The sequence below is a fragment of the Aedes aegypti genome, chromosome 3 (assembly GCF_002204515.2).
Source record: "Aedes aegypti strain LVP_AGWG chromosome 3, AaegL5.0 Primary Assembly, whole genome shotgun sequence".
In the NCBI taxonomy this organism is placed as follows: Eukaryota; Metazoa; Arthropoda; class Insecta; order Diptera; family Culicidae; genus Aedes; species Aedes aegypti.
Window position 1 is genome coordinate 211,884,542 of NC_035109.1, and position 22,326 is coordinate 211,906,867.

A 22,326-nucleotide genomic window follows, 5' to 3' on the forward strand; every position below is an offset into this window, starting at 1 on the left:
CTTGTGTTGGTAGGCAACTGTTGTCACCTCTACACATCTCCTTGGCACTTTTCCACGGTGGGTGGAATCTTCATGGGTTGGTAGCTTTGGTAGCTCACATTGGGTTAGCACCTCTCCTTGTTGGATTGGCACACCTGCTCGTTGGGTTGATACTTTCTCTCGTTGTGTTGCTTTTTCTTCTCGATGGCACTTCTGAGCTATTGGAGCAACAGAAGACAGGACAATCGGCGTTGGTGCCGACTTGCTTTCGATGACCTCGGCGAGATCACCTTCGGAATGGACCAGGGCTGCTCCACACACAGGATTTAACTTCATGGATGAAGTTTCAGCGCTTGGTGGCTGCACGGAATGGATTGGGTTGATGTCAAACTGGCTCACCTTCAACTCGTTGGCTTGGGCTGGGAACAGCTGCTCTGGGGACATCTCTCTCGGTGGCGACGTGTTTGGCTTCTCCATCACGTCTGGAATCGGAACGGACTGTTCCGTCGGTGGACTCGGTGATCGGCTTCGAATCAGTGGGGTGCGCCAACGTGGCGCAGTGTTCGCAGCGAAATAGTTGGATGATGGCAAACGATTCATCTGATACCTGTCACTGGTGCTCGGGAAAGAAAGTAACATGGTCTCCACCAGTAGGCAAGCATCGTCGTGGAGGTCATCGAAGCGCTCATAATCCTTATCCACATCCGAATACCTCTCGACTGGGACTGCGGACAAGATCTCACCGTTCACTCGTTGGTACTGCTTGTAGAGGAACTGGAGTTCTCTTTGATACATTTTCACATGTACCAAACTCGGTTGATCGTTACTGTCTCTCACTAACTGCTGCTGGATTTTCTTCACTTTGGCCTCGACGAGGCTACGTTCGGCGAACAGCCTTTTCACGTTGGCCATTTCGGAACACTTCACACGCGCACGTCTTGTCTTGATTTGGACTTTCTTCACTACTTCACTACCACTTTGCTTGCTTGGGAATTTCGCTTCCTCTCCGCCAATAGAAACCAGAAATATTCTCTTCACTTTGGGTCGAGCTACCGGGGACAGGAACTACAGCAATCCTCTCGGTAGGAATGCTGATTGCTATCGGCGATAGCAATTGGGAATGATTTGTCTCAATCTGCTGATTGACGACTGACTCTGCTGCTGTTGCAGCCTCCACGGAACTGTATCCGGCTCGAAGGACCATATGTTGCGGCGTGCAACTGGGACTTTGGCTCGGGTGAGCGGGAACGGAAAGATCTGTTGAACTTCCGTCCACCTGTTGCCGGGAGCAACAGGGCACAGGACCGATAGCTCGACTGGAGGGGGCTCTTGCAACTCTAGCCTTCAAAAAGGCTGTTTGGCTTCCACTGGTGGAGGGAAAGGCGGTTTGGTAACTTTAACTTAAACTTCTATATTATTCCTCTTGATGTTTACAGAATGGTGGTTGAAAGAAAACTGATGTTAACTCAAACGAAACTGATACTAAACTGAATCGAAACTGATTGAAACTGAATCGAAAACTGATGATTTGCTTGCGCATGCAAGCTACTTATATAGGCTACAGGTAAACAGGAACGTTGCATGCGCAGCCGTGTGGGGATGATGGAAACTTCCACTGCCTGGACCAGTGTTGTTCAGACTCATTTCCCCGAAAATAACGTTTTCCGAACTACGAAGCCACGAACTACTACAACCATGCTCTATCCTCCTAAGATAGAAAAGCAGATGGTTAAGCTTGAGTACTGCACACAAAATCGATCAATTTTCATCCCAGAGAGCCACAATTCAAGTTTCGGTGAAATGAAATGAGTGAGTGAGTGAGTGCGAATCATTTCACCGAAACTTGAATTGCGGCCCACCGAGATCGAAACTGTCGGATCCCATGTGCAACACTCAAGCCCAACCACCTCCCCCACCAGCTCAGGAATACAACGCACAGTTATAACAGTTCATGGCTTCACAATTCGAATTTCGGGGAAATGAGTCTGGTCAACACTGGCCTGGACGATGCTGTAGTGGGTTCGATGATGATGATGATGGTTGTGCAGTAGTGTGGGACAAAATTTAGATTCTTGCTCCAGTCTACTTTTTGGATTGCATTTAGGTCCCATAACAACTGTACAAAATTTTAGCTCGATCGGTGAAACTATATTTTAGCGCCAGCCATTCAAAGTTTTTATGGGATTTACTATGGGAAAACTTACTTTTGCAAAGAAAAATCGCCAGAGGTCGCCCATTGACCTCTATAAAAATTCTGAATACAGACTTCGATAGGTATTTTTACGGTGAAGAATATTGCCGAAGACCGCGAAACAATCCGACACTTGTGAAAAAAGTTATTCAATGAAAACCTATTGGCAAGGCGACGCTGATTAACACGTAAAGGAATAACAATAATAACAAAATCGGGCAAAATTTCCGAAAAATCTATGCTTAATAACTTTTTTCACAAGCATCGGATTGCTTTGCAGTCTTCGGCAATGTTGTTCATCGTAGAAATACCTATCGAGGTCTGTGTTCTGATTTTTTATAGAGGTCAATGGGCGATCTCTGGCGATTTTTCTTTGCAAAAGTAAGTTTTCCCATAGTAAATCCCATACAAACTTTGAACGGCTGGCGCTAAAATATAGTTTCACCGATCGAGCTAAAATTTTGTACAGTTGTTATGGGACCTAAATGCAATCCAAAAAGTGGACTGGAGCGAGAATCTAAATTTTTCATATAACCGTGTCCCAGGCTATTGTGCAGGTGATGGTGCAATATGTCTGGTTGGCTGGTAAAACGAATGAGCAGAAAAGAGATGCTAATTGTACTTTGCGCGACAACTTGGTACCAATGGGGTATTTTCCGCTCCCTGTTTTGATGCTGCAAACCAGGTAGCGAAATGCAAGGATGTTGATGATGGAATATTCCGCTGCTACCTGCTGCCAGCGCTTCTCGAACTGAATTTGTGATGTCGGGACGGAACAAGCCCAGTTTCATAAAAAAAATTATTTTTTAAAAATCTTTTTTATTTAAGTTACGTAAATTGTGAATAACCTCTTCTGGAACAACGAAAACGTCAAATAACATATTCAGATTACATATTTCATCGATTAAGGCGATAAAAATAGTTCTGGCCAAACTTCACTTTTTTCCGACCATTGTGCAATGGCCCAAACGATCGTTTCATCTTGATTTCCACTGGGCTGAACGAAACGATGATTGGCGTGCGTTGACTATTGCGTATCTTTCCGAATAAACGACGAACACTTGTAATGCCACAACACCATTTCTCGACGTTTCATGCAAAAATAAGGTTTTGGTGGAAAAAGTGTATGGAAACTTTTTTTTGCACGGCTGTGTAAAAAAAACCGCGCAAAAACAGAATTGGCTGTACCGTTTTGTCTCAAATTCCGAACAGACTCATATTCCGAACACTCGGTTTTTGTATGGCGATTTGGTTGAAATGTTTCGCTGAAATATATCACCAAATAACAAGTAAATGGCAGTCAATTGCAATTCAATTTTAACCTTTCCAATATAATTTTCACCGCGGGAGTAGTGATGACTCTCGAGTTTGAGACCAGTAGAACAAGCTCAGATAAATTTATTTGTGAAATTATTCATTTGAATACGATTTATTCGTGCTGTTCGGAATTTGAATCAAGGTGTTCGGAATATGAGACAGAATAAGCAAATGTTAGGCATTTGAATCAAAATGGTGTTCCATACTTTAACGTAAAAACACAGAGAACAGACGTTCATCTTTAATCGTCAGCGTGTGTAAAGTTTTGTACGGGACCTTTTAAAGTATGTCGTTATGCTCCTGTTACGCGGCGCTGTGATCAGAATAAAGGAGCTTCAATTTTGCCGCTTTTTACATTTTGGCGCTAGTGTCACCATAAAAAATTGCCACTTGTCGCTAGCGTTGCTTTGTGTGCCAATGAATGTTGACGTTTACTAGCGCCATCGTGTGGTCGAAACGAGTTTGTATGTCGCACTGTCTGCGTTGGTGGCGCTGATGATTGACTCAAACCTTTACACATGATTTTGATGGAATTTTGTTCGAGCCTCTATGTCTGTTCTCTGTGGTAAAAACAATACTAAAACTAATTAAATCAACATTATTATTGGTCCACCCAACAGCTAACAGTTGGACTTTGCGAAGAAATTAAAATTTACACAAATATCAGCCAATTTATGCCAATCAGATGCATTTGAAGTCACTGTTGGCCTTAAGTGTTCGGAATATGAGTCAAAACGGTACTCAGTTTGGCTTTCGCAAGGGTAAAGGAACAAATGATTCGCTAGCATTGCTTTCTTCATATATTCAACTAGCGTTTGCAGAGTAGGAAAAACTGGCTTCAGTTTTTCTGGATATTAAGGGCGCTTTTGATTCAGTTTCCATAGAAATATTAGGGGGATTCACGGCATAAATCCCAGCGTATATCGCGATTTATTGCTTTTCTTAAATCTTTCACGAATTTGAGTAAATTGTGGATGAAATATTTCAATTTGCTGAAACTCGTCAGCTAACCAACCCAAGAATGCGCTGTTTTCTATATAGCAATTGGAAAATAATAACCAATCCATCAAAGTTTGAAAACGAACTCAACGAAAAAAATCATGATTAGGAATCTTGATTTTGTGATCTGAAATGACTGCACTAAATTTGGCAAATAATTTGGTGGACTTCGTAGGACGCGGCCTGAGAACAGAGCGGATAGTGATGGGAATGAAATTAATGGTATTTTGTTAAGAACGAGTAGTGGGGACCCAATAAAGCTTTCTGTAACATACAAGACATTTTATTCAAGTCCCTATGTTGAATATACTGGATTGAAGAAAACAAATTAATAATTCGGTAACAATTTGGGGAGCCAGAAAACCTAAAAATGGGCCTTCCTTAGCCATGTGGTTAGAGTCCGCGGCTACAAAGCAAAGCCAGGGTGAAGGTGTCTGGGTTCGATTCCCGGTCGGTCCAGGATCTTTTCATAATGAAAATTTCCTCGACTTCCCTGGGCATAGAGTATCATTGTACCTGCCACACGATATACGAGCTGAGAAGCAGGCTCTTTCCCAGAGGGGTCGTAATTCCAAGAAGAAAAAGAAGAAGAATGGGGAGCCGGATCCTATTCTTGGCACTTTTGATTCACTTCGGCAGTGGGGGTTTTTGAGTGCTACAGAGCTAATATTTGGCCACAACAAGCGTCGTACTAAAGCGCTTCTTATTGCAAAGTTTCATAGATTTCGGCCGAGAAAAACCCCTCATGCCAAAGTGAATCAAGTAAGTGCCCAAGTGGTTCTGCACCATGTTGCTTTTATGTTTTTGCTAATATTTAAAGCCATTTTACTTGAACCATTTTGGACCCAATTTAACAGAGTATCATCATTCGCATCCCAATTTTAAAACAAAATCAGTTCCAGTTACTTGAGTATTTTGGATCGTAATAATTGAGCAACTATGAAACTCCACATACCTTGATCATGTAAAACTTAGAATTACTTTTTTGTTAAATCCTACTAGATTAAACATTCACATGCATGCTTTTCAATGATTATTGGGAACATTTTGCCACACATAATATTGCCAAATCCACAATAGACACATTCAACCCTATTCAACCTTGAATTGAACCACTTTTACGAGAATAGCAGTTTATTTAGCCTGGCTTTCGAAGTAATCTGCGAAAAAACGCTTAAATTTGAAACTCCCAAAAGTGGAAGCTCAAACAATCTTAAAATGCCATCTTTTTGTGATAGGTAACTAGATTTTGTGTTCCTCATTTGACATCGCACTGAGTCACAATAGGAATATTTCATTTGAAATATTTCATTACTCATTTAACACAAGATTTCTCGCATAACTTCTGATCTCGCCCTAAAAGCCGTTGGTAACCATGTGTGTAGCTCGTTGTTTCTGAGCATTTGAATGGATTTTCATGTTATTTAACAACACTATGTGGAAGAAAGGATCATTATCTACCTGCCCGTGATGTTGGTTTGGATGCTTATTCTTTCATTTGCTCAGAAACAACGAGCTACACAGGTGGCTACCAATGGCTTTTGGGGCCCTATCTCAGAGTATGCGAGATTTCATTTTACGCCGCTTTAAGGCGATCGTCTAATGGGTTTGAGCGATTTGAAATTTGTATGGGAGCGAAGGCGTTATGCTGACTTTAGACCATTGGGCTGCTTAAACCTGGCCGAATTCGGTCATATAAAACCTTTCACGCTACGAGGGATCATGTTTCCTTCAAATCGTGGAAAAAAGTTTTCCAGAATTTTCCTTGGTTTTTCCAGCTTACTTCGGCGAAACAAGCAAAGTCGGGAAAATTTTGCCATTGAATGACTTTCCACGTGTATTGCTCAAAAATTATCGCGGTGACCTATATATTTTTAGACATGAAATAGTTTGTATGAATCATTGGAAGCTGATTGATGAGTTTTCTAGAGAAATAGATATAGTTTTCCCGGAAAATTCATGGTTTTCCATTGCGTGCCAAAACGAGAAAATACAGCATATATTGATACTAAAAAGTTTAACACAATTGCCCAAAACAGAAATTTGAAGTATAAGCATTTGATATCAAATGAAAACTGAACCGTATTTTCAGCTTTCCTCGTGGTTTTCCACGATTTTCCCAAATAAGAGTAATATTTTTTAATCATAACTCCTGCCTGTTTGTATATGTGAGTAGTGGTACATGGTCTTTGTCCATTGATTTCTCTGAGAAAATACGATATTTGATCGAAATTTTTTCGATGTTTCCATCGATCATAATGTCCTCCACAAGACTGTGGCGAAAAACCTGTTGGTTGCATATAAAATATAGCTGAAAACATTAATCATAATATTGTGCAATTTTTTCGCCCATGAATTTATTTACGAATGGGAGAATCAAAGCTGAACCATAAAGTAACGCCCGTTTGTTGCGCGACAAACCTCACACGTATTGGTATATACGAGGGGATGCCTAATAGTATTGCGCTCAGAAACAAATATTTGGAACGCAGTCATGACTTTCTGTGCAATACTTGACATGCATAAGAGATGCTTTATTGTAATCAGACTCCTATATCAGGTTGAATTGAATTGTACTTTGCAGTCATCCAAATAGTGGATCGATATTGACCTGAATATAACATGTAAAACCCATTTTTTTTGTCAAATTTTGGTTGATGGATTTCTGCTAAAATATTGCAGCTTTTGACTGCCTTATCTTTCACAATATGATAACGAAAAATTGATGGACTGGTTTTGTACGTATTGTACGGTTACATTAAATACATTGAAACAAATTTGTCATACATAGTCATGTTGTTGTTGTTTATGCTTATGATTTGTGTCAAACCAGGAGCTAATGTCATTGACTCAACGGAAACTCGTTTGTAAAGATCAAGAAACACATGTTTTTGATATGTAATTATTTGTTCGCCAGTATTATAAATAATCCATCAACTCACCCCTCATATGCTGCATTATGTTGCATACATCCGCTGCGACATCTCGATGCAACGGCTTTTGTCGCACGCAAACAACCATACAAAAGAAAGGCATCTCCTTTCATATGGGCCTGACTCATTTTGTACAATATGTTTGCTATATTATGAACAATTATTTTTCAGAAATTGTGTCGTAGAAGTGAAACAATTGATAATTATTATCGTTAGTGATGTTTACAGGGTTATTCTTATCAGATGAGATAATTTTGTATAGGCATTGACAGGAAATTGTTAAAATAAATTACGTCCTATTCATATTAGCTACTGCAATCGTGTCCTGTGCTCTACGGCATGGCAATGACACGGCATGGCACCGCGAGATACATCGCTCGTTGAAGCTTTTTCGTACTTTAGAAAACATGCTTTCATTTTCATTTCAAACTATACGCTTAGAAAAATATACCACCGCGTTTGTTATTTTCGCTCAGAGATAAGTAAATCCATATTTGGGGTTGTGATGTGAAAGAACAAAATAATTCGCCTCGTTCTGAGTGAAAATAACAAACTCGATGTGTATATGTTTGGGAGGGTGTGCAAAATTCAATTTCAAATATATCGTTTCTTGTTAAAATCGCAACAGAGCAATAAAATTGACAAGCTTTTTTTCGTTTGCTTTAGTGTTTCGCAGTTATTGATTGAAACCTGTCTGTTACAAAGTTGCCTTTTTTGCGTTCGTTCAACGCTAGAAACTGATTTCTAGGAATTGCCATTACCAAAATACTCTAGGGTATAGACCATCCGGGGATCGAACCCAAACACACTTTGCTTTGCGTTATATACGCGAGCGTAGACTTTTAATAACTAAGGAAGATACTTCAATTATTATCAGACTTCTACAATTTATTCAACTATTTATCAATCGAAATCCTTATAGAAAAGCCAGTATGTCAGTAAATTGGACTTTGGATTAAAACGTATACCTATCTCCGATGAATACGACATGTTTTGTCGCATAGATAGCCTCTAGTTTAGCCAATTTGTCAAATTTCAGCTTCAAAGTGATAATATTGAGAAGTCAAATAAATAACTAAGTTTACGCAAAACAAATAGCTCCCTTATATTTTTCCTATTACCATTGATATCATGGTCTTTATCTGTTTGTTTCCATTTCTACATCGATGGAAATATATCTTCCGAGGATTTCTGGAATACTTTCATTGTTGCGGACTTCCACTAACATATTCTATATTCATGCAAACAGTTTATTTCTATAACGAAGTATGAAGAAGGACTGCTGGAGATCTTCACAGCCATATCTGACAACAAAAAACTGGTGATATTCACAAAAATGTGGTTTTGAAATACCAATCATTTCTTTTCTCTTTTTCTGAATTTACGAAATACTGGTAAAAGCTGAAGAGTTCTATAACATATTTGAGCAGGACGGGAACTTCTGAGATTATTGAAGTTTTTTTTTGGCAAAGGGTCCGTTCATTAATTACATGTTTTTTTCTATATTTAGACCCCCCCATCATCTCGTGGTCTATTGTACTTACGAGTAAAAAAAACAAATGTGTATGGAACGCGGTCTTTGGCCAGATCCCTTACAACCCTTCTCTCGATAAATGACCGAAATTGAATTTGTCAATGTATATTTTGACGAAACCCAGCTCTGGTCATCCCAATCTACATGTCATATCTTCGACATAAATTGTACCTGTTATTCACGACAATAGCCTGGTTTGAGATTCTTTAAATCAAATTTTACGTCATATCTAATTTATCTACGAGTAAAAGTTCAATTCTATATTGAATCCACAGGTGATCCATAAACCACGTGATTATTTAAAGGGTATTGGGGCCTGAATAAAGATCACGATCCATTTGAATTTAAAGGCTTTGTGTGATCAAAAGAACACAGGGAATGCGGTTCCTGGCAGAGTTCATTCATTGTGGAATTGTCTGACTTAGGAATTCTTGACGTTTTGCGTATTTATCTCTGCGTAGTGGTGGAACTTGTCGAATAATTTCCAGAGGAATTACGACCTAGGAGACGGACTTAGGAATACTTGATGGAATTCCCGATGAAAAAAATTTGAGGATCTCCTGCGAATGAAATCCTCAGAAATTCTTGGAGGATCTCCTTGAGAAATTAATGGAGGGGGAATTCCTGGAGGAACTCCGGTAGAATTCCTGGTGCAACTGCCAGCGGGATTCTTGTAACAACTCACGGGGAAATTCCTGAAGGAAGTACGGTGGAATTTCTGGAGGAACTCCGGAAAAAAAATCCGTGAAAAACTCCGGATGAATTTTTTGAAAGTAACTTCTGAGAAATTTCCGGTGGAGCTCCTAAGGAATTCCCGAAAGAACTTCGAAGCATTCACGGCGGAGCTTTGAGCAAAATCCCAGGAGGTATTTCTACTGCAATTCCCCTGAGGTATTTCTGGGGAAAATGTCCGAAGGAGTTCTTGGGGGATATCTTCGGAGGAATCCTTGAAATTCCCGTAGGAAATCCTGGAGAAGAGGAAATCCCCGGAGGAAATACCGAAGGAATTTCTTAACGAAATTTCCCGAGGAATTCCTAAAAGAATTGCTAGAAAGAATAGCAGTTGGTAATCCCCTGAGGAATTCCTGGCGAAAATTTCCGGAGCAATTGCTACTGGAATTCCCTGAGGAATCATTTAAATCTCCGTAGGAATTCTTGGAGGAAATCTCCGGAGAAATTCCTAGTGTAAATTCCCAGCGAAATTCCGAAAGGAAAACTCAGGATGAGACATTCCGAAGGAATGTCTAGTAAAAATCCTCTTAGGAAATCCCCGAAAGATTTTTTGGGCGAGATCCCCAGAGAAATTCTTGGAGAGAATCCTTGAATGTTTTTTGAAGGAAAATCTCTGAAGGTATTCTTGGAAAAATCATCGGGAGAATCCTTTGGAAAATCCCCTAAGAAATTCATGGAGGTAATCCCCGGAGGAGCTCTTGTTAGAAAATCCCGGAAAAATTCATAGAAAAAAATCTTCCGAAGGCATACCCGGATGAACGCCAAAAGAATTCCCGGAGGAATTCCGAAGGAATTCTAGATGGAGCTCCGGAGACTTTTTCAGAAGAACTGCTAGGAAATTCCCGGTGTAGCTCCAGAGAAATTGAAGAAACTCTGAAGAAATTTCCGGGGGAATTCTGTACAAAATCATATAGAAACTCTAAAACCATTCCTAGAGGAACTCCGGATGCGTTCCTGAAGAAACTCCGAGTGCGTTTCTGTAGGAACTCCAGAGGCGTTTCTAGAGAAACACCGAATAAATTCCTGCAGATACTAGATACGAAATACGAAGGAATTCCCGGTGGAGCTCCAGAGGAACTTTCCAGGTATTAGCGAATGAAATCGAGAGGAATCGCTGGAAAAATTCCAGAGATGTTTCTACAAAAACTCCAGAGGAGTTTCTGCAAGAACTCCAGAGGAGTTTCTGAAAGAATTTTCGGTCGAAATCCGGAGGAAGTTCCAAGGAATTGCTTAATGAAATACAGAAAAATTCTCGCGGAACATTACTAAAGGACCTATGTACAAATGAGAGATTCTCTCCTCTCTCGTTCTCTTTCGATTATAACAGTGGAATACTAAAGATTTTAGGAAGTTTTTCACTATAGATCGAAAGTCAATTTCCTTGACTAGCGTTTCATACAAAAAACGCAACAGAAGAAGTTAATGTGATTCAGTTATTAATGAAAGAGAAAGTAAACAAAGAGAGCCTCTCAATGTTAAATAGGTCCTTTAGTAATGTTCCGCGAGAATTTCTCGAAGAACTTAAAAAATCCAGGAGGAACTCCGAAGTAATACCACGAAGAACTCCGGAGGAATCACAGGAGGACGTCTAGAGGAATTTCCGGAGGAATGAATGAGAAATTGCCTAAAGAACTCTGGAGGATTACCCGGAGGAAATGTATAGAATTTTCAGAAGTAACTCCTGGAAAATTTGTAATTGAACTCCGAAGGATCCCAAAATAATTACTAGAGGAACTCTGAAGAATTCCTGCAGAAATTCTGAAAAAAATTCAGGAGGAACTACAAAGGAAATTCGAAAAAAGTAGCGGTGGCGTTACAAAACAATTCCCAGATGAACTACGGAGAAATTCCACGAGGATCTCAGGAAAATGTTTTGAAGATTCTCCAAAGGAATTCCTACAGGGACTCCGAAGCAATTGCTAATTCCTCCAGCAATATGTTTTTATAGAAACTCCGAAAAAAAATCCCGCAGGAAATCCCAAGAGCAATTTTTGGAGGAAATCTTGTGAGGAATTCCTGGAGAAAATTACCAGAGGAGTTCCCCGGAGGAATTTCATAATGAAATCTCCGGAGGAATTCCTGTAGGAAACCCCCGGAAGAATTTTTAGAGGGAATCCACAGAGGAATTCTTGGATGAAATACCCTGAGGGATTACCAGAGAAAATCCCCGGTAAAGTTCTTAAAATTTCCGGAGGAAATCCCCGGAGGTATTTTTGGAGAAAACTACTGGAGGAAATCCTGAATAAATTCCTGGAGTAAATTTCCGGAGAAATTGCTGGTTCAACTCTTCTATGAAATTCTGGAGGAAATCTCAGGATAAAATCTTTGAAATAAACGGAGAAATTTCCAAAGAAAATCCTCAGAGAAATTTCTCAATCTCCCTGGAGGAATTGCTATTGGAAATCCCCTGAGTAATTCCTGAAGAAATACCCCGGAGGAAATCCAGGAAAAAATCTCAGGAATAATTCCTGGAACATATCGCCAGAACATAAAAGGCCTCTAGAGGAGTTCTTGCAAGAAATTCCTGGAAAAAATCTCCGGAGGAATTCCTGGAGGAAGTTTCGAAGAAAATCTCGGAGAAAAGCTCCAGATAGATTCTTTAGAAAAATCGCCGAAGAAATCTCTGGAGAAAATCCCCGGAGGAATTTCTAAACGAGATCCCCTGAGGAATTATTGCACGAAATCCTCTAAGGTATTACCAGGGAAAATTCGCGGTAAAGATTTTGAAATTTCCGGAGGAAATCCTCGGAGGAATTTCTGGTGAAAATTATGGAGAAAACTCCCGGAGGAAATCTTGAAGAAATTCCTAGAGTAAATTTCCAGAGAAATTCCTGATTCAACTCTTCTATGTAATTCTGGAGGAAATCTCAGGATAAAATCTTTGAAATAAACAAAGACATTTTTAGAGAAAATCCTCGGAGAAATTTTTGAATATCCCTGGAGGAATTGCTATTGGAAATCCCCTGCGGAATTCTTATAGAAATTCCCCGGAGGAAATCCTGGAAAAAATCTCCGGAATAATTCCTGGAGCAAATCGCCAGAACATCAAAGGTTGCTAGAGGAGTTAATGCAAGAAATTCCTGGAAGAAATCTCCGGAGGAATTCCTGGAGGAAGTTTCGGAGAAACTCCTGGAGAAAAACTCCAGATAAATTCTCTGGAATAATCACCGAAGAAATGTCTGGAGAAAATCCCCAGTGGAATTTCTAAATAAAATCTCCGGAAGAATTCCTGTAGGAAATCCCCAGAAGAATTTCTAAACGAAATCCCCTGAGGAATTCTTGCACGAAATTCTCCTTCTATGTTATATGTTACCAAGAAAAATCCGCGGTAAAGTTCTTGAAATTTCCGGAGAAAATCCTCGGAGGAATTTCTGGTGGAATTTATGGAGAAAACTCCCGGAGGAAATCCTGAAGAAATTCCTAGAGTGAATTTCCGGAAAAAATCCTGATTCAACTCTCCAGGGAAATATGATTTTCTAGAGAAAATCCCCGGAAGACTTTCTTAATATTCATGGAGGAATTGCTAGTGGAAATCCCCTGAGAAATTCCTGAAGAAATTCCCGGAGGAAATCTTGGTAAAAAATCTCCGGAAAAATTCCTGGAGCAAATCGCCAGAATATAAATGGCGTCTAGAGGAGTTCCTGAAAGAAATCCCTGGCAGAAATCTCCGGAGGAACTCCTGGAGGAAGTCACCGAAAGAATCTCTGGAGAAAATCCCCGGAGGAATTTCTTAATGAAATCTCAGGAGGAATTCCAGTAGGAAATCCCCGAAAGAATTTCTGGTCAAAATCCCCAGAGGAATTCTTGGACGAAATACCCTGAGGGATTACCAGAAAAAATCCCCGGTAAAGTTCTTGAAATTTCCGGAGGAAATCTCCGGAGGTAATTTTGGAGAAAACTATCGGAGGAAATCCTGAAGAAATTCCTAGAGTAAATTTCCGAAGAAATTCCTGGTTCAACTCTTCTATGAAATTCTGGAGGAAATCTCAGGATAAAATCTTTGAAATAAACGAAGAAATTTTTAGAGAAAATCCTTGGAGAAATTTCTTAATATCCCTGGAGGAATTGCTATTGGAAATCCCCTGAGGAATTCCTAAAGAAATTCCCCGGAGGAAATCGAGGAAAAAATCTCAGGAATAATTCCTGGAGCAAATCGCCAGAACATAAAAGGCCTCTAGAGGAGTTCCTGCAAGAAATTCCTGGAAGAAATCTCCGGAGGAATTCCTGGAGGAAGTTTCGGAGAAACTCCTGGAGAAAAACTCCAGATAAATTCTCTGGAATAATCACCAAAGAAATCTCTGGAGAAAATCCCCAGAGGAATTTCTAAAGGAAATCTTCGGAGGAACTCCTGTAGGAAATACCCGGAAGAATTTCTAAACGAAATCCCCTGAGGAATTCATGCACGAAATCCTCCTAATATGTTATATATTATCAAGGAAAATCCCCGGTAAAGTTCTTGAAATTTCCGGAGAAAATCCTCGGAGGAATTTCTGGTGGAATTTATGGAGAAAACTTCCGGAGGAAATCCTTAAGAAATTCCTAGAGTAAATTTTTTGGAGAAATTCCTGATTCAACTCTTCAGGGAAATAGGAATTGCTAGAGATCCTCGGAAAAAATTCTTAATATTCCTGGAGTAATTGCTAGTGGAAATCCCCTGAGAAATTCCTGAAGAAATTCCCGGAAGAAATCATGCTGAAAAATCTCCGGAAAAAATCATGGAGCAAATCGCCAGAATATAAATGGCCTCTAGAGGAATTCCTGAAAAAAATCCCTGGCAGAAATCTCCGGAGGAACTCCTGGAGGAAGTCACCGAAAGAATCTCTGGAGAAAATCCCCGGAGGAATTTCTTAATGAAATCTCAGGAGGAATTCCAGTAGGAAATCCCCGAAGAATTTCTGGTCAAAATCCCCAGAGGAATTCTTGGACGAAATACCCTGAGGGATTACCAGAGAAAATCCCCGGTAAAGTTCTTGAAATTTCCGGAGGAAATCCCCGGAGGTAATTTTGGAGAAAACTACCGGAGGAAATCCTGAATAAATTCCTAGAGTAAATTTCCGGAGAAATTCCTGGTTCAACTCTTCCATGAAATTCTGGAGAAATCTCAGGATAAAATCTTTGAAATAAACGTTCTCGTTCTCTTTCGATTATAACAGTGGAATACTAAAGATTTTAGGAAGTTTTTCACTATAGATCGAAAGTCAATTTCCTTGACTAGCGTTTCATACAAAAAACGCAACAGAAGAAGTTAATGTGATTCAGTTATTAATGAAAGAGAAAGTAAACAAAGAGAGCCTCTCAATGTTAAATAGGTCCTTTAGTAATGTTCCGCGAGAATTTCTCGAAGAACTTAAAAAATCCAGGAGGAACTCCGAAGTAATACCACGAAGAACTCCGGAGGAATCACAGGAGGACGTCTAGAGGAATTTCCGGAGGAATGAATGAGAAATTGCCTAAAGAACTCTGGAGGATTACCCGGAGGAAATGTATAGAATTTTCAGAAGTAACTCCTGGAAAATTTGTAATTGAACTCCGAAGGATCCCAAAATAATTACTAGAGGAACTCTGAAGAATTCCTGCAGAAATTCTGAAAAAAATTCAGGAGGAACTACAAAGGAAATTCGAAAAAAGTAGCGGTGGCGTTACAAAACAATTCCCAGATGAACTACGGAGAAATTCCACGAGGATCTCAGGAAAATGTTTTGAAGATTCTCCAAAGGAATTCCTACAGGGACTCCGAAGCAATTGCTAATTCCTCCAGCAATATGTTTTTATAGATACTCCGAAAAAAAATCCCGCAGGAAATCCCAAGAGCAATTTTTGGAGGAAATCTTGTGAGGAATTCCTGGAGAAAATTACCAGAGGAGTTCTTGGGGGATACCCCCGGAGGAATTCCCGGAGAAAATCCTGGAGGAAACCTCCGGATAAATCTCGAAGGATTTTTTGGAGAAAATGTCCAGAAAAATTTCTTAATGAAATCCCCAGGAGAGATGCTGGATCTTCTTCTTCTTGATATTACGTTCTCTCTGGAACAGAACCTGCTTCTCAGCTTAGTGTTCTTATGATCATTTTCACAGTTACTAACTGAAAGCTTTCTTTACCAAATTTGCCATTTTGCATTCATATATCGTATGGCTAATACAATGATACTCTATGGGTTTATTCACATATTTTATAACGCCGAAAATGGTCATTTTTGACACCCACCCACCCTTTCGTAATGCTTTTTGTAACAATATTCTACAATTTTTTTATGAGTCGTATAATTGCAAGGACACCCAACCACCTCATTCAGCGTTATGAAATTTGTGAATGAACCCTATGCCCAGGTAAGTCCAGGAAATTTCCATTACGAAGAGATCCTGGACCGACCGACCTTGTAGTCGCGGATTCTAAGCAATCGTCCATGGAAGGGAATCTCCGAATAAATTTTACGAAAAATCCACGATGGAATTTCTGCAGAAAATCCTCGCAGGAAATGCCCGTAGGAATTCCTGGACGATATCCTTAATGGAATTTCTTGGAAGAGTCCCTTGGAAAAATCCCCGGAATAATTCCTGGAGCAAATCGCCAGAATATAAAAGGCCTCTGGAGGAGTTCCTGCAAGAAATCTCCAGAGGAATTCCTGGAGGAAGTTCCGGAGAAATTCATGGAAAAAGCTCCAGACAAATCTCTGGAGAAAATCCCCGGAGAAATTTAACGGAGAAATAATGAAATCGCCGGAGGAATTCCTGTAGGAAACTCCCGGAAGAATTTCTGGTCGGAATCCCAAGAGGAATTTTTGGTCGAAATATCCTGAGGGATTACCAGAGAAAATTCCCGGTATAGTTCTTGAAATTTCCGAAGAAAATCCCCAGAGGAATTTCTGGAGAAAACCCACGGAGGAAATCCTAAAGAAATTCCCCGAGGAATACCTGAAGAAATCTCCGGAATAATTCCTGGAGCAAATCGCCACAATGTAAATGGCCTCTAGAAGAATTCCTGGAAAAAATCCCTGGCAGACATCTCCGGAGGAACTCCTGGAGGAAGTCACCGAAAGAATCTCTGGAGAAAATCCCCGGAGGAATTTCATAATGAAATCTCCGGAGAAATTCCTGTAGGAAATCCCCGAAAGAATTTCTGCACAAAATCCCCAGAGGAATTCTTGGACGAAATACCCTGAGGTAAAGTTCTTGAAATTTCTGGAGAAAATCCCCGCAGGTATTTTTGGAGAAAACTACCGGAGGAAATCCTGAAGAAATTTCTGGTGTTAATTTCCGGAGAAATTCCTGGTTCAACTCTTCTATGAAATTCTGGAGGAAATCTCAGGATTAAATATTTGAAATAAACGAAGAAATTTCTAGAGAAAATCCTCGGAGAAATTTCTGAATATCCCTCGAGGAATTGCTATTGGAAATCCCCTGAGGAATTCCTGAAGAAATTCCCCGGAGGAAATCGAGGAAAAAATCTCAGGAATAATTCGTGGAGCAAATCGCCAGAACATAAAAGGCCTCTAGAGGAGTTCCTGCAAGAAATTCCTGGAAGAAATCTCTGGAGGAATTCCTGGAGCAAGTTTCGGAGAAGCTCTTGGAGAAAAACTCCAGATAAATTCCCGAAAGAATTTCTGCACAAAATCCCCAGAGGAATTCTTGGACGAAATACCCTGAGGTAAAGTTCTTGAAATTTCTGGAGAAAATCCCCGCAGGTATTTTTGGAGAAAACTACCGGAGGAAATCCTAAAGAAATTCCCTGAGGAATACTTGAAGAAATCTCCGGAAAAATTCATGGAGCAAATCGCCACAGTATAAATGGCCTCTAGAGGAATTCCTGAAAAAAATCCCTGGCAGAAATCTCCGGAGGAACTCCTGGATGAAGTCACCGAAAAAATCTCTGGAGAAAATCCCCGGAGGAATTTCTTAATGAAATCTCCGGAGCAATTCCTGTAGGAAACCTCCGGAAGAATTTCTGGACGGAATCCCCAGAGGAATTCTTGGACGAAATATCCTGAGGGATTACCAGAGAAAATTCCCGGTATAGTTCTTGAAATTTCCGAAGAAAATCCCCAGAGGAATTTCTGGAGAAAACCCACGGAGGAAATCCTAAAGAAATTCCCTGAGGAATACCTGAAGAAATCTCCGGAATAATTCCTGGAGCAAATCGCCACAGTATAAATGGCCTCTAGAGGAATTCCTGAAAAAAATCCCTGGCAGAAATCTCCGGAGGAACTCCTGGATGAAGTCACCGAAAGAATCTCTGGATTAAAATCCCCGGAGGAATTTCATAATGAAATCTCCGGAGGAATTCCTGTAGGAAACCCCCGGAAGAATTTTTAGAGGGAATCCACAGAGGAATTCTTGGATGAAATACCCTGAGGGATTACCAGAGAAAATCCCCGGTAAAGTTCTTAAAATTTCCGGAGGAAATCCCCGGAGGTATTTTTGGAGAAAACTACTGGAGGAAATCCTGAATAAATTCCTGGAGTAAATTTCCGGAGAAATTGCTGGTTCAACTCTTCTATGAAATTCTGGAGGAAATCTCAGGATAAAATCTTTGAAATAAACGGAGAAATTTCCAAAGAAAATCCTCAGAGAAATTTCTCAATCTCCCTGGAGGAATTGCTATTGGAAATCCCCTGAGTAATTCCTGAAGAAATACCCCGGAGGAAATCCAGGAAAAAATCTCAGGAATAATTCCTGGAACATATCGCCAGAACATAAAAGGCCTCTAGAGGAGTTCTTGCAAGAAATTCCTGGAAAAAATCTCCGGAGGAATTCCTGGAGGAAGTTTCGAAGAAAATCTCGGAGAAAAGCTCCAGATAGATTCTTTAGAAAAATCGCCGAAGAAATCTCTGGAGAAAATCCCCGGAGGAATTTCTAAACGAGATCCCCTGAGGAATTATTGCACGAAATCCTCTAAGGTATTACCAGGGAAAATTCGCGGTAAAGATTTTGAAATTTCCGGAGGAAATCCTCGGAGGAATTTCTGGTGAAAATTATGGAGAAAACTCCCGGAGGAAATCTTGAAGAAATTCCTAGAGTAAATTTCCAGAGAAATTCCTGATTCAACTCTTCTATGTAATTCTGGAGGAAATCTCAGGATAAAATCTTTGAAATAAACAAAGACATTTTTAGAGAAAATCCTCGGAGAAATTTTTGAATATCCCTGGAGGAATTGCTATTGGAAATCCCCTGCGGAATTCTTATAGAAATTCCCCGGAGGAAATCCTGGAAAAAATCTCCGGAATAATTCCTGGAGCAAATCGCCAGAACATCAAAGGTTGCTAGAGGAGTTAATGCAAGAAATTCCTGGAAGAAATCTCCGGAGGAATTCCTGGAGGAAGTTTCGGAGAAACTTCTGGAGAAAAACTCCAGATAAATTCTCTGGAATAATCACCGAAGAAATGTCTGGAGAAAATCCCCAGTGGAATTTCTAAATAAAATCTCCGGAAGAATTCCTGTAGGAAATCCCCAGAAGAATTTCTAAACGAAATCCCCTGAGGAATTCTTGCACGAAATTCTCCTTCTATGTTATATGTTACCAAGAAAAATCCGCGGTAAAGTTCTTGAAATTTCCGGAGAAAATCCTCGGAGGAATTTCTGGTGGAATTTATGGAGAAAACTCCCGGAGGAAATCCTGAAGAAATTCCTAGAGTGAATTTCCGGAAAAAATCCTGATTCAACTCTCCAGGGAAATATGATTTTCTAGAGAAAATCCCCGGAAGACTTTCTTAATATTCATGGAGGAATTGCTAGTGGAAATCCCCTGAGAAATTCCTGAAGAAATTCCCGGAGGAAATCTTGGTAAAAAATCTCCGGAAAAATTCCTGGAGCAAATCGCCAGAATATAAATGGCGTCTAGAGGAGTTCCTGAAAGAAATCCCTGGCAGAAATCTCCGGAGGAACTCCTGGAGGAAGTCACCGAAAGAATCTCTGGAGAAAATCCCCGGAGGAATTTCTTAATGAAATCTCAGGAGGAATTCCAGTAGGAAATCCCCGAAAGAATTTCTGGTCAAAATCCCCAGAGGAATTCTTGGACGAAATACCCTGAGGGATTACCAGAAAAAATCCCCGGTAAAGTTCTTGAAATTTCCGGAGGAAATCTCCGGAGGTAATTTTGGAGAAAACTATCGGAGGAAATCCTGAAGAAATTCCTAGAGTAAATTTCCGAAGAAATTCCTGGTTCAACTCTTCTATGAAATTCTGGAGGAAATCTCAGGATAAAATCTTTGAAATAAACGAAGAAATTTTTAGAGAAAATCCTTGGAGAAATTTCTTAATATCCCTGGAGGAATTGCTATTGGAAATCCCCTGAGGAATTCCTAAAGAAATTCCCCGGAGGAAATCGAGGAAAAAATCTCAGGAATAATTCCTGGAGCAAATCGCCAGAACATAAAAGGCCTCTAGAGGAGTTCCTGCAAGAAATTCCTGGAAGAAATCTCCGGAGGAATTCCTGGAGGAAGTTTCGGAGAAACTCCTGGAGAAAAACTCCAGATAAATTCTCTGGAATAATCACCAAAGAAATCTCTGGAGAAAATCCCCAGAGGAATTTCTAAAGGAAATCTTCGGAGGAACTCCTGTAGGAAATACCCGGAAGAATTTCTAAACGAAATCCCCTGAGGAATTCATGCACGAAATCCTCCTAATATGTTATATATTATCAAGGAAAATCCCCGGTAAAGTTCTTGAAATTTCCGGAGAAAATCCTCGGAGGAATTTCTGGTGGAATTTATGGAGAAAACTTCCGGAGGAAATCCTTAAGAAATTCCTAGAGTAAATTTTTTGGAGAAATTCCTGATTCAACTCTTCAGGGAAATAGGAATTGCTAGAGATCCTCGGAAAAAATTCTTAATATTCCTGGAGTAATTGCTAGTGGAAATCCCCTGAGAAATTCCTGAAGAAATTCCCGGAAGAAATCATGCTGAAAAATCTCCGGAAAAAATCATGGAGCAAATCGCCAGAATATAAATGGCCTCTAGAGGAATTCCTGAAAAAAATCCCTGGCAGAAATCTCCGGAGGAACTCCTGGAGGAAGTCACCGAAAGAATCTCTGGAGAAAATCCCCGGAGGAATTTCTTAATGAAATCTCAGGAGGAATTCCAGTAGGAAATCCCCGAAGAATTTCTGGTCAAAATCCCCAGAGGAATTCTTGGACGAAATACCCTGAGGGATTACCAGAGAAAATCCCCGGTAAAGTTCTTGAAATTTCCGGAGGAAATCCCCGGAGGTAATTTTGGAGAAAACTACCGGAGGAAATCCTGAATAAATTCCTAGAGTAAATTTCCGGAGAAATTCCTGGTTCAACTCTTCCATGAAATTCTGGAGAAATCTCAGGATAAAATCTTTGAAATAAACGAAGATAGTTTGAAAGAAAATCCTTGCAGAAATTTCTTAATATTCCTGGAGGAATTGCTATTGGAGGAAATCGAGGAAAAAATCTCAGGAATAATTCCTGGAGCAAATCGCCAGAACATAAAAGGCCTCTAGAGGAGTTCCTGCAAGAAATTCCTGGAAGAAATCTCCGGAGGAATTCCTGGAGGAATTTTCGGAGAAACTCCTGGAAAAAAACTCCAGATAAATTCTCTGGAATAATCCCTAAAAAAATCTCTGGAGAAAATCCCCAGAGGAATTTCTAAAGGAAATCTCCGGAGGAACTCCTGTAGGAAATACCCGGAAGAATTTCTAAACGAAATCTCCTGAGGAATTCTTGCACGAAATCCTCCTAATATGTTATATATTACCAAGAAAAATCCCCGGTAAAGTTCTTGAAATTTCCGGAGAAAATCCTCGGAGGAATTTCTGGTGGAATTTATGGAGAAAACTCCCGGAGGAAATCCTAAAGAAATTCCTAGAGTAAATTTTTGGAGAAATTCCTGATTCAACTCTCCAGGGAAATAGGAATTGCTAGAGATCCTCGGAAAAATTTCTTAATATTCCTGGAGGAATTGCTAGTGGAAATCCCCTGAGAAATTCCTGAAGAAATTCCCGGAGGAAATCTTGCAGAAAAATCTCCGGAAAAAAACATGGAGCAAATCGCCAGAATATAAATGGCCTCTAGAGGAATTCCTGAAAGAAATCCCTGGCAGAAATCTCCGGAGGAATTCCTGGAGGAAGTCACCGAAAGAATCTCTGGAGAAAATCCCCGGAGGAATTTCTTAATGAAATCTTCAGAGGAATTCCTGTAGGAAACCCCCGGAAGAATTTTTGGACGGAATTCACAGAGGAATTCTTGGATGAAATACCCTGAGGGATTACCAGAGAAAATCCCCGGTAAAGTTCTTAAAATTTCCGGAGGAAATCCCCGGAGGTATTTTTGGAGAAAACTACTGGAGGAAATCCTGAAAAAAAATCCTGGAGTAAATTTCCGGAGAAATTTCTGGCTCAACTCTTCTATGAAATTCTGGAGAAAATGTCAGGATAAAATCTTTGAAATAAACGAAGAAATTTCTAGAGAAAATCCTTGGAGAAATGTCTTAATATCCCTGGAGGAATTGCTATTGGAAATCCCCTGAATAATTCCCAAAGAAATACCCCGGAGGAAATCCAGGAAAAAATCTCAGGAATAATTCCTGGAGCAAATCGCCAGAACATAAAAGGCCTCTAGAGGAGTTCCTGCAAGAAATTCCTGGAAGAAATCTCCGGAGGAATTCCTGGAGGAAGTTTCGGAGA

General features: G+C 40.1%; 1 protein-coding gene across 1 annotated transcript in view; it reads left to right on the forward strand.

Annotated features, from left to right (window-relative positions):
* The window catches only part of LOC5564889 (potassium channel subfamily K member 10), a 430,098-nt gene that overhangs the window by 82,569 nt on the left and 325,203 nt on the right, over positions 1–22,326 (forward strand). The gene's annotated exons all lie outside the window — the stretch shown is intronic.